The sequence below is a fragment of the Sparus aurata genome, chromosome 4 (genome assembly GCF_900880675.1).
Source record: "Sparus aurata chromosome 4, fSpaAur1.1, whole genome shotgun sequence".
Taxonomy (NCBI): domain Eukaryota; kingdom Metazoa; phylum Chordata; class Actinopteri; order Spariformes; family Sparidae; genus Sparus; species Sparus aurata.
This window is the reverse complement of record NC_044190.1, coordinates 27,889,116-27,906,823: the sequence shown is the minus strand read 5'-3', so window position 1 is coordinate 27,906,823 and position 17,708 is coordinate 27,889,116. Positions and strand designations below refer to the sequence as shown.

Genomic DNA, 17,708 nt, shown 5'->3' with positions numbered 1-17,708 from the left:
GATTTACTATCTTAATTATATGTTAATCTCAAAACACACAGGTCCCGGCGTTATGGCTCTCTCAAGTCATATCGCAAATTTCCCGTTTGCAAATATTTATTGAGGACGACGTCCTGAGAGGGCCGTAAAAGTGAATGGCAATCATTAAACGGAGACTATCTGTCCACAATATCTGCACAAGTGTCAATATCAGCAGCCCGGGATGAGCTAGCGACTAATCAATCATCCCTACTTTTTTTTTTTTTTTTTTTTCCTTCTAAGAAAGGTTCAGTACATCTTTTATGTCCATTTCAATAATGCCATAAAACATTTTCAATTCATATTATTAATTAACCAGGATTAAGGACTGTTACAGTGACCGCCTCACTATTACAGATGCCCTTTTCGCTGTAACTGTGGTGGTTTAAGAACAAGAGTCTCAACGTCACCGAAACTGTTCGGGCCAAAGGTTAAGTGAAAACGTTATGATCGCCTTTCATGTGGTACAATCAGGTTTAGGGGAGCAGTTGGACTGAACTCTGCATGATGATCAAATTAATTTAGATAACCGCTATCTGCGTCCTGTAGCTCCCGTGAAGCGCTCGCCATCGCCATAGTAAATTATTTCCCCAAACTGATTGCTTCGTGGAGCGTGACTTGCCAATACACTGGAGGGAATGTCTCAGACTTCGCAGGAAATCGAGCCCAACGGTGTTAAAACGGGGGCAAATAATGGAGCAGATCACTGGAGCTATTTTCTTCTTTCTGCAAATTGCTTTTATCTCCCACTGGTATTAAAATATGTCATCATAACTAATTTGACAGCGGTGCATTAATGAAGGATCATACACTCGCTTACGGTTGAATCTGATTATAAGCTACAGTAGGTGACTTTTTTTTTTTTTTTACAGTTTGCACACATGAGGCGTTTCATGGAACTTGTAGAAGCGTTGATAAGAAAACCAAATAAGGTCTAAGCAATTTCTTCATGGCAATTTTGCAGATTGTTGCTCCACTGAAAGACAGGTAGTGATGGAACTGGTTATCTCCTCTACCTTGTTTGAAGTTGTCATCATCACCCTTTCCCAAAATTGCATACTTGAATTCACGCAGACTCAGACAGTGTTGGTTTTGGGCAACCCGGTTGCCGGTGTGAATGTCGGCAAAGTAATTTGCTGCAAAACCATAGATTAGTTCACTCTAGACATTTCTTTAAGTCTGTTTGGGTTTAATTTTTTTATTCCTCTCTTGAAACAATGCTTTGCCCCCTGGTCTGGTGAGGTTTACACACCAAAACCACTTGGTTAGTGTCAGGAAAAAAAAAAAAATCATTGTTTGGCTTGAAATACCTTGGTCTTGGTAATCATGGCTGGAGATTGGTCTGACTTCCTGTAAACAATAGTTGGTTTTGTCGCCACAATAACAGAAAAAAACACAAAAACAATCCCCTCCGTTGTCTGATGTGAAAGGTAGCTAAAAAGCATATGATGTGAATGTGATGTGCCAAGTTCGCTACAGATGTCAACCACGGACGTATCTGTGGTTTGCAGGAACCTTAACTCGTAGCATTCAAATCTAATTCTAAAGTCTTTGTTTAGAATGACACCCTGCTCCTGGGCCATCACTGCAGGCTACTGTATAGCGTTAAACCTCAGAGTGCAGTGTGTATCGCTCCTCCTCCTCCTCCTCTCTTCCAGTCTTGCTCCCTCTATTGCTTTTTCTCATTCCAGATCTTTCTGGCGCAAAGATATATATCGAAACTGAGAATGCATTAGGATGATTGGGAAGCTAAATGAAATGGGAAATACTGTCTCTTTTTTTTGCAATGAGTGAGGGTAAACAACACAATTTGAATCTCAGAGAACATGTAAATTATTTTACTTTAAATAGCGGCGCGTGTGTGTGTGTGTGTGTGCATGTGTGTGAATAATCCGTCCAGCACGTTTGCTTGTTCCTGACATCAAGGTTGCTGGTTTAATTGAGCCTGCACTGGATCCAGGGCTGGGAGAGCAGGCAGAGGAGCATCGATAAACTATGAAATGGTTCCAATATGGCCGATCGATGAGGCTTTGTGAGCGGGTCCCTCGGGCCTTTGATTTTCCTCTCAAACAACAATCCGGGATCTCTGCTCTTCAAAGGCAAACTCCATCTCTGCTGTTATTGTTGTTGTTGCTTCCCCCCATGTTTGAGTGATGTCACCGGGGTCGATTTTATCCATGTCCATAAAGGCTCTCCCACACTTAAATCACCCGGGAGACGGCTTCTGTTGGTCTGTGCGCTGGTAACAGCAACCAATAAAGGTCAATCTCCCATGGTAATGGCCAATTGGGTTTGTTCCCATTATTGGCCCTCTGAGCAGTGGTCAACAGATGGAGAGCTGGCAACGCTGACACAAGTTACACTCCAACCTTAAGGAGGCTCTGCTCCGTCTCCAACTGCATCCCTCCCTCGGCTCGTGTTGGCCTGTACATCACTCCATCACATGCGGCTCCGGTATGAGGAGCCCCGTCGCAGGAGCGTCACAGGAGCGCTGCCAGTGAGGGCTAACCGTCTAACCATTTCAGCTAATTGCCTCATTAATGATTCACCGGTGTTAGGCTGCTCTAGCACTTCGCTGTGGGGAGCAAATTGTTCTGATTGGTTTGCCTCTGTCAATTATTGATGAGGCAGTGAGCTGAAGTGCTAACACCTGGCTTTGGAGGTCCAAATGGCCCTGCATTCCCATCACGCACTCTGTTATCACACACCCTGGGACCACATTCAGTCTTGAAGGGGCTGGAGTCTTGACTGCTGCTGTTCCGCCAGAGTGGATGTAGCATGCCCCCGGGGCAATGGCTGTGATCTCAGTTGCGAGGATATCAGCTCATAGAACATGGCTCACTGCTGCGTGAAAAAAAAAAAAGGTGGACATAACAGAGACATGTAGCTCGCAGTGATTCACACCGCAAATGGTGGAAGGCAAACTGAGAGCAGGCCTTGGTATATCTACTGTATGTGTGATATTGGAAAATATCTCCTGATGGCACGGTAATAACTGAAGAGATACAATCATAGTTTTGCTCCATCTTTTAGAAAAAAAACATGGCACAACCAATCTTATCACCAGGGTAAATGTTACTTAAGTATGTTTCTGCAAAAAAACACAGATTCAATCATACATTTCTTTATGATTCAACTTTAGGTTTGATTAGGCTGAAATTTTGATCACAGTCCTTTGCTCATGCAACAAAAAAACACCATGGTTTGGCTTAAAATACCTGTTTTTGGATGCCACAACCACGGATGGAAATATTCCCAGGTCTCCTGAATAAAATACCCAGTTTTGTCACCACAAAAACAGCTCGAGATATCCCCATTTAGCATGCTTGTTGGGTCTAATAATGCCAACACAATCCCTATCACCCTCTGATGTAAAGTCAGGCAACAAGTATTTAATTTGAACGTGATATGCCACATTTGCTACAAATGTCAATTTAGGATGTGGTTTACAGAAACGTTAACTGCTAACATTATTATTATATCCTGGAGACTGAACGGGCACATGTCTCTGGCGTTCCATGTCTCTGGAAAGTGGAGCTGAAATATTAGTTGATTAATCGAGTGGTTGACTTAAAGACAAATTAATTGCAGACTACTTTGATAATTGATTGATTGTTTAAGCCGTTCTCAGGCAGAAATGACAAACATTTACTGGTTCCAGCTTCTTAAATGGGAGGACTTGCTTTGCTTTGTCATTTCTGATGTTAAATAAAGTCGTTTGGAGGTTTTGCACTGTTGGTTGGATAAAGAAGCAATACAAAAATGTAACTTTGGGTTCTGAGAAATTGTGATGAAAAACGGCAGACTAATCGATAATGAAAATAATCATTAGTTGCAGACTTGTTGGGAAAACTAAGATCATACTGGTTGAATATAAAAAATCTGAATCTTACAGCTAATAAAATACACCCTCTTTGATTGAATTGGGTGTTTACAGCTATGATAATAACTCCAGATTTTTACAGGCATGAGCGGAGCTGTAACGGTATGCAAAGCAATGTCAATACTTGCTTTGTTTATGGTGATTTATATTGGGTCCAGGCGAGGCACCTTTACAGTAGGGTCATGTAATTGGATCTCCAGTAGATAGCGGCTGAATTCCACTATAGTCTCTGCGTCTAATGGCCCACCCACAAAGCTCCTTCTGGCTACATGAATCATCCTCAACACAGTGTGCGAGCTGCTCACAAGACTTTCTGTGTTTCAAGACGCAAAATAACACGACAAAGAACAGTATTCTTATGAAGTTTTTTCAACGTGAAGGGATTAAAGAACGTAGAGGGAAGTGGACACAGGGTGGACTCATCCACGCTGAATTTGCTCGTCTCTCCTTGGCCTTAATTGAAGCTGATTAAGGAGTCACCCCATCATGCTGACGCCACTGTCAGTCTGAATCTCAGCCAAGTGGGGCTCGCCATGTACACTCACAGGGTGGTCACTCCGCCTTTGTTTTTACACTGGCACCAGTGACAGCTCCCCCCCCAAATACAGTGACTGACTCACTGTGTGTCACCATAAAGCCTGAACGAGCTCAGACAAAGGTCCAGTACAGGTCACTCGCCGCCTCATGGTCCCGTGTGTGTGTGCATGCATTCATGGACGCACAACATGAAAAAAGTATGTGAGAGGATTGTGTTCTGAGTCACACTTTAATCCCTTCCTTTTTTCTTTTTCTTGTCCAACCCCTCTTCTTCTCCTCTATCCTCTCCCCTCGTTTCTCTCTTTGTGTCAACAGGTAACCCAACGACCGAGCAGTGATGGCGTCAGAGCGGATGACCAATCACACGGAGATACCTACAAAGCACAACATTCAAAAATGACTTCACTGAAGAACAAAAAGACAAGGCCCACTGAAATCCCTCGAAATCCCCCGACAGTGAAATTCTTGAAAGCCTCTTACTGCTCCTGTTTCCCTCCCTGACATTTTACCTCCAGCTTTTTTCTACGAAACACGAAGAAAAAAAAAAAAGACAGAAAGACAAGACAGACTCATACTGATGAGATGGTTGACAGCGCCAGATGAATCCAATCGGAAAGGACTATTTTCACTTTGGTGGGAAGATAGTTGATGCATGCTTCTGTAAATAGATCATAATAAAAAATCCTATTCTTATTCCTAATATAGGAAAACATACCAAGTCACTCTCACCAACTTCATATCTGTGGATAGAGTACTCATGGGTAAATATTTTCCATATGAAGTCTTCTTACCTCCTCAGAGATCATGTAATTATCATTTCCGGTATTGTTTCCTCGACTCTTTGGAGTTATCTGGACTGTAAAAAAAAAAAAAAAAAATGTACTTCCTACTCTTCTTATTCTCTTTACATAACGGCCTAGTCTTCCTCCTCAATATCCACATTAGTACATGTAAATAGAGATGAATGAAGACAACAGCATGGAACAGACTATAGTGTATATTTACCACTCCCCTAGTAGATCACAAATCTCAATACGTGGATATTTCAGACAAACCTTTTTGAGAAGTTTAAAACACTTGTTTTCTGGTAGTTAAGGACATAGTCCCAGGTACCTGGACACTTTTCCTATGTATTTGAATAGGTGCATAAAAATTATTAGCTATAGGTGATGTTATTATTTGACTACCATGGAAGGACCAGAGGGCAGCAGTTTCTTTTCTCATCAATCAGCTCCACCTGGAAACGAACGGTCAAACTGAAGGAGAACAGCAGGCTTGAGCCATGAGCCATGAGCGATGAGATCACACTGGCACATATATATTTTCATCATATTTAATTATATTGTTCTCCTATTTATTCTTTCCCATGGCAATAATCGCCCTGTCCCTCTCTGTGAGCGGGTTGTAGCTGATGTAGCAAGAGAGGAGCCGCTTCCTTCTTCGCATGGTTTCGACACGGTGCGCCCATCCGGAGCCTACGCATGTGGACGTGAGGACTCTGCCCACTGTGAAGATAACCAAACGGAGTGCCAATGGACAGACAACCTAAAAAGGTTACCCCCGGAAGATAAGGACAGACCTTTATGCATGGACAACAGGGAAAATACATGTTGAATGAGCGCCTCATCTTCACCATCGTGCATCCTCTACCTCTCAGTGTGTGCTGTGCATCCAGAAAATCATGACTTATATATATATATATATCATTTATATACCCCCGTCCCCCCACTACTGTACCCCTCGGCCCACTTCTCTGCTGCATGTCCCTTAGAGCCTCGTGAGGATAGAGTCGCTCAGAACGCTACCGATGGAGAAAACAAGACACACACAACCACACTCACATATACGAGCGCATGCATACAGACGCACAATCACACACAGCGCCTTTTAAATACGTTGCTGTATATATGTACAGTATATCCATTGTGTGCAGTGTGGACTCCGATGCTGTACTTTGCATGCTGACTTGTAGATGGAACATGACCATTATTCATAGAGGAGGCTGTGCAGGTGGTCAGCGGACGGACTCACTCGCTAAACTCTCTTTGTCAGCTTTACATCTACCCAACTTTGATTTGAGCAAACTCACAGTTAATACGACAGAAAAAAGTCTTTTCCGTTCCTCTTTTCCGTTGCGAGGGGTCCGCTCGGCTCAAAGGTTTCAACCCTCTGAAGGGACGCATAACCTCGCCTTTAATGTCAGACGGAACCTGGCCGCAGCGAGCGTGGGTAGGAGAAGAGAGGAGGGAAGGCAAACTGGGGCGCTCCAATTAAGTGGCAGCGCACAAAGTGGCACGGGGCATCCTGCCAGCAACTGTCTATTCATCCTACGTCAAAGGGATTTGCACATCTCAATGAGTGTGCGCGCTGCCAGAGAAGTCCGAGAGCAGGGCGGCGAGAGAGCAGAGAAAAAGGAAAGCGAGGGGAAAGAGTAATTTGACAAAAAATTTAAGGTCTTCTCCTGCTTCTTTTCCACCTTTTGGATTTTTTATTTATTTTTTTTTTCTGACTGGCAGCCACCTTGGAGACTCTAATAACCCCCTGACCTCAAACTGTTACAGCGTCATGCGGCTCTCTGGGCTGTCATGACCTCATGTCCTGTCTGAGGTTAACTTTGTGTTAATGAGCGCGGCCCTCAGCTCGACCAGATGTTCGGGCTTGCGCTTAAATACTTGTTACCCTTCTATCCCAGTGATTCCTCGGTGCCTGCCCACTGCATCTGCACTCTCCGTGGACAGAACTTTTAATGAGTGAAACTGTAAGAGTGGAGAGGAATTAAATCACTTTTTCAATGAAACTAATCAAATCAGTGAAACTTTTGTCAGTGCACCCTCTTTCCTATATCGACACTTTTATAGGACTTAATTTGTATGTCCCTGTGTTCAACCAATTTATATGAAGAAAGCGTCTCATTTCAAACACTGTCAGAGCACCATGTATCACATGGGTGTATTTACAGTCAACATGTAAAGAAACTTGAAATTAGGCCATGTGACTTAGCGGTGATTAGTTAAAGAAGATTTTAAAAAATACAGGAAGGATGAAGATGTCAGTCAAACATGAGACGCTTGCGTGTGGTAGGAAACAAGACATTGAGCAAGCGCTGATCTTCTCTGAGCCTCGAGGCTTTCCACTTTCTCAGAAGTCAAACAAAGCCCCATTTTTTTTCTTTTTCTAAGCAGCTGCAGGTGACGTGTGACAGGTTGATTTGCTGTTTTTTGTGCGTTTGAACGCAGCTTCTGTGTTGTTCTGCCCTGACAGTCAGGCAAGCAGTGTGCGCTTGTATCCGGCAGTGACCCTGACTGGGGTCGGTGCCTGTACGCAAACACGCATAGATGCACATGTTCATATACAGAACGCGTGGACGTGCACCCATGGAGGCACATCCTCGCTATTTTTTCTCTTTCTCTGTCAAACACACACACACACACACACACACACACCATGCTAATCTAAACAGCAAGGCTGTATGTAAACAGATCGTCGACATAATGGGATTGTTCAGTGTGCAAACAATAAGCTGTTAGCGTAATCACAGGTCAAAGATATATTACCCAGAGGGCCACGCTGTAGGTATATTAACATGATGGATATGTGGGAGGGAGGAGGGGGGCAGGCATATGAAGGATATAGAGCGCTACTGATTCAGATTTACCCCCTATTGGGCCCCGTCCGCTGCCTTTCTCTCCTCTACCTCCCTCGTACGGGCCCCACTTAATCAGCCTTCCTCTCCCATTCACCCACCTCTTTCTTAGACACTAAGCTCGTACCTTTCTTTACCATTGCAGACCGTCCCCTGTCTTATCCCATCTTCATTCTCCTCTTCCTCATCCCGTTTCCCTTTTGTTCTGGATAGATACGATCTCTGTCAGCGGAGCGGCCAATGCATCTCTGTGGTCAGTGTGAGAGCAGGACAAAGCGGCACCACAATCTTATTTTTGGATTAAGCAAAGAGGGTACCGAGTCATATTGGGCCATTGAGGCGCCTCACTCATGTCCGATACATAAACAAGATGAGGGAAAGAGCGAGGAGGAGACAGCAATTTGTAGCTTCAGGTTAAGAGATATTCATATGTTTATATTTCTATGAAAAACGCAAATGTAATATCTCCACTTAACCACGCTGAAAGCACCAGTAGCAGCCTACAAGTGCCACGCCGGCCCACACAAATCCGCGCCGTAGCTCACTCCACCGCGCATGCAGCTTATTAACTTACATCTGCTTTATTTGATTACCATCCAGCTCATTCTATCAACTGGTTAATAAGTCTGTGTGCTCCTGACTAAACACTACATTAGTGTCATCACTGGCAGGCTTGTGCAAGTGCCACATACATCTGTGGAACGCTGAAGCAGATACACACCGGGGCCGAGCAGCAGAGTAAACACAGAGGCAGGACACCGGGGAGAAAAACAACCTGTGAGACAGACAATAGGAACAAAGGTGGGCGGTCTGATGATGACAGGAAGGCCCACACAGCCCGTGGTCTTAAATTTCAACCAGGCTAACTGCTAACAGTTTCATTTAGAGTAGTCAGCATGCTACATCATGCTGCAGTATGATGATATATGTAACATTTCCAGCAAATTAAAATACCACAATAGACAATCTTCACATTACATAATAGAGTTATGAAGTGGAAGGAGCTGTTCAGGGGAAAATCTTATTCACTGGGCCCCACGAACACTGTTACTCGACTCAACAGTTAGACCACTTTTGGAGGTCAATTCTAGGAGATTCTCAGCCGATGATCATCAATACGAAAAGATTCACAAGTTTGATAAAAAAGTCGAAGGCAGAAGCTTCCGCACATAAAAAACATAAGGTTAACTACGAGGGAAGGACTATTTTGTTACACTTTTTTTTAAAAATACGGCCAAACAGAGACAATTACACAATAATGGTGATTTGCTCAACAGGAAACTTTAAAACAAAGGTTCTCAAAATGTAGGGGAGGATGAACAAGGTGTTTGAGCCAAATAAACTTGAATAAGTACAGCAAAATGAGGCCTAATGTATCTCTAAGACGACCACAAAAAAAGACATGACTTACACAATAACTTTCAAAACAAATACAAAGGTGGCACCAACAGATAACCCTTATGATTAATTTCACTTAAGCAACGTTACAAAGCTCAGGCAGCTTTTCATGTATTTTCGGCAAATTAGCTTCAACATTTCAACGCAGCTCAGGCAGGCAAAGAGCGCGTCAAAACAAAGATGGGGGGATGGAAGTTAATTACGACGCCTAACGTATATTTCTGCAACATAATTCCAATCAGGGAGCTTTAAATTTAGATATGTGTGCTGCTACAAGAGCACAAGCTAATCTGGAACTCGAATTAACTCACTTTTTGACTCTGGGTCAACGCTCGATGGATAAAGGAACAGCATCCGACGTATTTTATTCCCAACAGCAGAGACAAAGGGTTTAGAGTTTGCTACCCCCTCTGATTTGCACCTCTGGCTCTCAACAGTCGCTGAGGCTTATGGGTATTGTAGTATTTAGGGCCATCTGCCATGCCAGACTTAACATTGACAATACTGTGTAATCTTCAAAACTTGAATACAAATTAGGAATGCAACCGGCAGCTACTTAACTCGTGAACTCTATAATGTAGAAAATATGCAGGGGCACACACACATCCATGCTCTTTTCCTCTCTCTCCCTCTCTCTGTCACACACAGGCACACACTCTGTCCCCGTGTGTCTGTGTCTGGTGGGGTGTCATGATTAACAGTGACCTCCAGCCAGACATCGGGGTAGTGGGAGTCAGGGGGGGGTCAAAGGTGAAAGGATTACAGTGAGGCCACCCCGTGTCAACTGCTCTGCTGTAATCCTGACCTCCAGGCCGACCCGAGACTCTCGAAAAATGACTCGCGTGAGAGAGCTCAAAGTAGTGTGTTTACATCGTCACGGCGCTCACACAAACACTCGCCTGTTTCTTGTGTGTTTTGGCTGAAAGAGAACTCGTAAAAGCGCCTGAAAATGTAGCGTGAGAGGCGGCGAGGATTTGGATTGGGAGATACGGCGGACGAGGGTAGTTCTGATAGCCAGACAGTCGCGAAGACGGAGCAGACCTCCTTATGTCACACAGCTAATGACGGGGATGAATAATACAGCCTTTAAAGCCCCTCACTCCCACCTCGCTCTGGCCTGCGCATAAGCTCGTGCCCTGGGTGAGCAGTTAGCCATCGAGCCCCTCGCTGAGATGAGACGGTCTCACAGGAAGATTTGGCGCGGGGAGGGGGGAGGACGAGAGAGAATCAGATTAACCAAAATGCCTCAATTGGAGTAAATGCTCTGGGCTGGCCTCGGTGTAATACCATTGATAAATGCTGTAAACCAAATCTTCAGCATCTGATTAGGTAATGGAGGAAAATAACACATCCATTAGCCGCGGCGGAATAGCCCGAGTGTTCGCGTAAAAAGGGCTGTACGTGAATGTATCGAAACACGAGCAGGCTGTGTTTGTCAGAAGCAGCGAGGACTTTTACAAATACCCCAAGTTGCCACTATAGAAATAAATAAATGGGGGAATAATAAATCGCCAGAAGCTGTGGACAGGTGGCATTTCAGCCTGCACCGTTTAGCTGTGCAGTCTGGTTTCTGACAGCTTGATTTAGTCTCCTGCACCTGAGCCAGGAAAAAGAGAGAAAATTAACGGCAGGAAAAAACAGCTTAACTCGACTCCAATTTGCCTGCTTTGAAACAGAATTGATGAAGCTAATGTATACGGAACACACAGAACGGACTCTCTGGTCGCCGAGCTCATTGTGATCATGCAAAGACCTGGGACGGATACACAGAGAATCGTCGAACGGTTAAACTCTGAGCTTCTGAGCCCGGTTCTGTTTTGAGGGGACATCAGGGTTTTGTCTTCTGGGGTGTAGAGTGGAGATTAAAGTGGCTCAAGGGAGGAGATACTAGGACGCATGCTGTTCCCCCCGCTGCGAACAGGGTGTAATCCTTCAGTTTGAGAGAAGTGAAAAGTTTGCAGAGTCCAGAAAGTTGCGCATACGTCCCTTCTGGGCCCCCTACGGAGCAGAGAGTGTGACACAGCGGGAGATAACCATATGCTATCAAAGTGTTCTTCAAAAGCGCCCGTCTTTAGTCCGCTAAATAATACAGTATCATCACATTCACCTGACGGGAAATAGAGGAAACATAATTGTGCAGCTCGACGTAGAAAAACAATACGTACCTTAAAGGAATATGTTTTCGAGGAAATCTGTCGCCTTTGAAGGTAAAGGGACATTTGATATTCATTTTTTTCTGTTTGAACTTTGTTTAAACGTCAGTCGTGTCCCAACGGCGCCGGTCGGCTCATGATTTTGTATTTACACGCGTTTGAAAAAAAAAAATACTGCTGCCGATTAAAAATTTATGATTCCTATCACAGCGAGCCCCTTCTCCGTTGCCAGAGGTTAATTTGTGCTCGGCCCTCATTTCAATTGTACTGTAGTAAATGTCCACATTATTTCCCACATGGGCCTGGATGAGGGGTTTGATTATCCAAAAGGTAGGCCTCGGTCGGCTCTGTTATCGTCAGAGGGGTCGTAAGCTGCGGTAACGGCTTCTGGGGTCTTATTGCTCTGGCGATCAGCCCCTTGCCACTTGGCCTCCATGACCCCAGTCAGAGATAAGCTTTATGGGAAAGCACATTAACATGCTCCTGCGGTCGCCTCCCCTCCTTTTATCAAAGGCAGTTTCTGTGAAATCAAGTGTTTATGGACCCCCAGTGAGGGGATAGTGCTGTTGATTGCCTATATTAGAGGTTGAGTGTAAATGAGCTGGAGGTGGACACAGGACCAGCAGTAGAGGGGGAGAATTAAGGACGTGGTACTGATGTTATTCTCACTAACTGAGCAATATCTTTAATGACTGCGACGCCCCCCTGAGTAGGTTACTGGCCCCTGGACCGAAAATACTGTCTGCAGCCTAGATATATCCAAGTCTTCCATTCCTTTAACAAAAACGGACACGTAAGAGAAGTCAAATGTGCACAGATGTGGTCTTACACTATATTTTGGAGTTGTTCTATAATTTTCAACTGTAGATAACATAATTTGCATTGATTCTCATCACCTTTGTATCCTGTTAACTAAACTGTCCAGCAAATGTCTTTTTTTTATTTTCTTGCACACATGTGTTACGTTGATAGGAGCATTTTCCTGCGGCTACCGACGAAAATAAAAACAAATAAATAAACGCTGAGATGTCAGTAGTGGGGCTCCTGCTTGCAGCCCGATCACTGGTGAAAGATCCTTTCAGTATGTCTGCAGTGATGGATGGTGATAGCCCCGTGTCTCTGTACACATCGAGGGGGGCCCCTACTGTTGTCACTGGACAGATAGAGAGAGAGCGAGAAAAGAGAAAGATGTAGCTGCAGCTTAATGTCCTTCTCTGGTGCTGTGCATGCTCTTTCCTATTTGCTTTTCCCTTCACGGCACGGTTAACATCGTAAATTAACCTTTCCGAGCCCCCTGTGCTCAGACACTGGTGCGCAATACAGACAAAAAAAAAAAAATAGATCTGTGTTATGCAACGCAGTAGCACCGGTCAGAGACAGAGAGCCTGTTACAGAATTGAGCTATTCCTTTTTCTCGGCGACAGGGAATAAAAACAACACCCTTTGTTCAGTCAAGCAAACGTTCCATTTTGCGTGCATGTCCTGTGTACTCTGCAAATCGGTATGAGGCTGCTCCTTTTTTTGTTCTCCATCCTAGATATGTAAATGACACACATGAAAGAAAAATGCATTGTAGATCCCTTCTCTTCTTGGTTTCGAGGTCTGTAAATAGGATGTAAATACAAAAACAGCTATGCATGCTAATATACAAGCAATTTGTTCAGGTACTTTTTTGTAATCCAGACTTCTCCTATGGCATGTAATGACGACAAAGAGAAAAAAAAAAGAAAAAAAAAAAATCAAACATGGAAAAACATAATAAATTGTGAACAAGGATATGGTTTGTAAACAACTTCAAAACTGGAAAAAATATATGTCTTTGCTGTTAATGTTTTCTTACTGATAACTAATGCATCGGCCTGCCATTTACTACAGTGCTCTGCTCATGTTACTTGTTATCTTTTTTATGTTTCATAAGGTAGGGCTGAGGCAAAAAGGACCATAAATCACTGGTTTGTGGAAACAACCGGGGGTCGGGGGGAACTAAGAGGACGAGGAGAACGATGGCAGTCTGACCATACACTTTGTAGTCTTTTCTCATTGCCTCTGCACGTTCACACGCATACACTTAATAATTAATTACATATCCTTAGTGTCTAACACAGCCAATAAAACGCCATGGCAAAAAAAAAAAAAGAAAAAAAAAAAAAAAACCTTGACTAAAAGCAGTAGAAAGTGGGCTGCCATTTGAGTTATCACACCAAAAAGACGAATCACCAGCTTTAAAAGTGTTGCTGCTATTTTAAAGCGGCCTGCATTTGTGTCAGATAGATGAATGCAAAACCATTTAAAAAAACAAAAAAAAACTATAAAGCTGGTACAAGAAGGTAATTTTGACTCATTCCAAATTCTCCAAATCATGATTTGCAAAAAGGGGAAAGAGATTTTGAAAACTTTAAAAACATTTCTTTTTTTTTTTTTTTTTTTTTCTAATACTATATGTCCAGTGGGGGAAAACGATGATTGTCTACATGCCAAATTTGCCTCTGCCCTAGCAACTCTAATGTGACATTTTATGAAGATAGCGATGGAGGAAGTCGGGAGAAATCTTTTTTGGTTTCTAAGAGTGTTTATTTTCAACCATGTTAGAACCATGTTAAACCCCCCAAAGGCGCTCATGGTAGATGGAAGTGTCTAATTTTTAATCTGTGCTAAAGATATTTTAAATTTAATAAATAATTATTGTAACAAGAAAAAAAATGGTGTTGTGTGTCATGTTCTGAACTGTCCTCTTCACTTGTGCATACTTTTCCCGGCGATGATATAAGACGGACGTGAAGGGGACAATTAATGAAAGACAAAGAGGAAGTGAGGAAAATGAAAGCGTTTAATTATAAAGGGCCTTCAGGGGCGTTTGTGTCTCTTCTGCAAGTGCTGGGTCTTTTCACTCATTATACCCGCGATGAAATACAAAGAAAACCGCGGTCTCTCAAACGATGACCTTTGACCCCTGGCTCCCCAGCTGTAAGACAGAGCCGGGAGGTTAAGTTTCACTTCACCTTGGCCTTGGCTAAACAGCTGTTGGTTATCATATCTCATCAAAAACGTAAGATTATCTGCGGGACATGAAACCTTTTTTGGGATATTTGCCCAAGCATTATGTGGTTATGTGGTTTGGGGTGACATTACTCATCGCCTGCAACTAAAGTCATGGCTGTTTTTGTGAAGGTTATCAGGCTCACTCTTCAATTAATTAAAAGCCGCTCACACTCGTGCGGGAGGACTGCGAGACCGGCCGCTTGTGTTTTGCACGTTTCAACAAATTGTTTACAAGAGGACACATTCAATTAGTTATTTCATTATCGCCCTAGGTGTAATCAATTGACAATGCCGATAACAAAGCCGCATCAATTTGTGAGCCGACTCCAGCACATTTCTCTAAATGATTGAGGAGGGATTCTATTTTAGGCCCGTGTGAGGCTCCCCGTCTGCTCTGGCCTTTTCAGGGGAAACCCGTATAATGAATCATATCATCGGGCGTACCGTGCGTATCCTTGCAGTTTCGATGTTTGAGTCACGGGTCACGGCCGGATATTCCATATGTGCGCTCTCTCGGCTCCGGGGAGCAAGGGGTTCTGTCTTTTTCTCTGCCCCCCCCTCCCTCACTTTCCCCTTGAGTGATATATGGCGAAGAAAGAAAGAAACACTCACTTTCTCTCCGTCACTCGGCTCTCTCCCCTCCTGTAGCGCAGATAAACAATGCGAGTGACAGTCTCTCATCACTCAAGAGGCTGAATCTCTGGCCCTGACCCGATAACATCAAGTGTGTGTGTCACCTGTCAAGTGGCTTCTGTCACACTTCAGTGGGAACTCAAAAACGAGACTGTGTGTGTGTGTGTGTGTGTGTGTGTGTGTGTGTGTGTGTGTGTGTGTGCACGCTGTAGATTGGGGGATGGTGTTGTGGGTTTAAGAGTGCCTGTTGGCATGCAAGCACGGGCCTCTCCAGGCATGAGTGGAGCTGAGAGTGGCAAAGAGGGGGGGGGGGGGGGGGGGGGTGCTTGTGAAGGTATACCAGGAAACTGAGAGAGACCGGGGGGGGGGGGGGGGCGTAACGACCCAAATGAGAAGGACTTGTGCAGACACTGTGAAACTATCTCATTTTGTAGGCTCCGCTGGTCTCATTCTCATGTTCAGAATGGGCAGGGTGATCTGGGAACGCAATTATTTTCACCTATAAAAGGCAACATATGCCAAGATCATAAAAGTTCTTATTGGACAGTAATTTATTAAAGCAAGTCATAGAAATGGAAAGAGGTAGGGCACGAGCTATAATGTGAAGGTGTCGTTCTGCTTCTCATTAAGGGGCCTGAGTGTCGGTGGAATTCAATACCCCAGGTGCCCGGCGGAGGAGGGATAGATAGATGAGCTAAACACAAGATGTTCCGTCTTTATAAGATCCTGGGGAAATGGGAACATTTACTGCGGGCCACATCACGACGGAGTTCCATCCTTGATTCATATTCTGTGTTTCACTGTAAACCTATATGTATCCAAGTGTGTAATTAAGCTCACTTGTATCTCATTTCACATACTGTATATCAGGCATCCTCGGTATATTTTTCCTCTCTCTCGGCGCAGCTCTTTTCAAAGGTAGGCATCTTCTGGAGAGCTTTGAGACTAACAATGATCTACAGCCTCCGAGCAGCACCGCTGCCACTAAGCAGAACTGGCATCCTCTTAAATGGATGAGTGATCTAAGGCGGCGTGTTTGTTCCCATATTGTAAATGTTTAAATCATTGTTGAGCTCAGAATGAGCAATAATAAACCATCATTGTGATCCCCACAATGCTGAATGATGTGGATTAGCCAATGGGGAGCAGATTGTATTGAGGCACTTATCAGCATCTTCTCATTATCTAATACACAAAGTGCACGGAGGAGACGGTCGCGTCTGTGGCACATTTCTACCCAGAACAATGAGAGCGCGTGTTACCTCTGTTCATGTGTTGCTTCGAAAATGAATAAGGCATTGTCTGAGGTTATTGTGATGGTAAAATACATTTTCTTTTCTCTTTTTTTGTTAATGTAAATGATTGTAAATGACTCTTCTTTCAGACAAGAGCGAGGTTTTTTGTATCCTTTACCGAGATAAATACCATCACAAATGAGGCCGGGCAAAACAAAGGCACAACAGAGAGAAAAAGGCAATTGTGACTGGAGGGGAGGTGTGTGTGTGTGTGTGGGGGGGGGGGGGGGTTGCTGGGTGTACGCCTATTGTGTAACGTCTGGCAGCGCGCTCGCATGTTTGTTGTCGTCTTTCACGCTGACAACCACGTCCTGACAACGGTCGCGCTCAACACAAACAGAAACACATGCATGCACACACACACACACACACATGCTGCATGCCTCGAAAATAGACAGAATTAAACACAATGTAAACTTGAATGCGTGTGTGTGGAAAGTTGTACGGTGCAACACTGCACAAAGGTAGAAGTTACATTTTAACATAGCCCTTATTATATTTTATGGTAGATACATATATATTTGAAATGATCATGGCTTCAAACCAACGCTATCCTAATATTCCTCCCTCTCCCTGTCCTTCCTTTCTCCCTTGTTTCTGCATTAAAGCTAAAGAATTTGACGTGTACGTATTTTCCGTTGCAGCAGTGCATCCGCCTGCAGCGGCAGCACTAACGTGAAGAAAGACGAAGGAGGTCGAACTTCCAAATATGGGTCGGGCAGGTCATTTTTGGGGCTTATTTGGTCACAGGAGAGACATAAGAATACATTATCACATTCATACATAATGCAGCTGAGAGTTGAAAGTTGCACCTGTACTTATGACGATAATAAAATAATAATAAGAGGCTTTGTGGTCTAAACCGAGACGGCAAACCTTGATTCTGCTCAAAACTGCAGCACATACAGAGCAACCCTTTCTGTTTTTGTACCTATCTCAATAAAATCTCAATAAAGGGGTGTGACTGCTTATCATTACATTTTTAATTCACTCTGAGCATTTTACTCAAAGGCCAATCCATAAAACCACTTACAACATCAACATCGATATACACATATATTTTTAGCAGTCAGGCGAACATAACTCATTGATATCAAAAATATCTTTGT

General features: G+C 43.8%; 1 protein-coding gene across 1 annotated transcript in view; it reads left to right on the top strand.

Moving 5' to 3' along the window:
• Positions 1-13,791, top strand: part of mafa (MAF bZIP transcription factor a) — an 88,147-nt gene extending 74,356 nt beyond the window's left edge. Inside the window, exon 3 of the mRNA XM_030414558.1 lies at positions 4,754-13,791. The gene's annotated coding sequence lies outside the window, so the exon portion shown is untranslated. The remainder of the gene's footprint in view (positions 1-4,753) is intronic.
• The last annotated feature ends 3,917 nt before the right edge of the window (positions 13,792-17,708 follow it).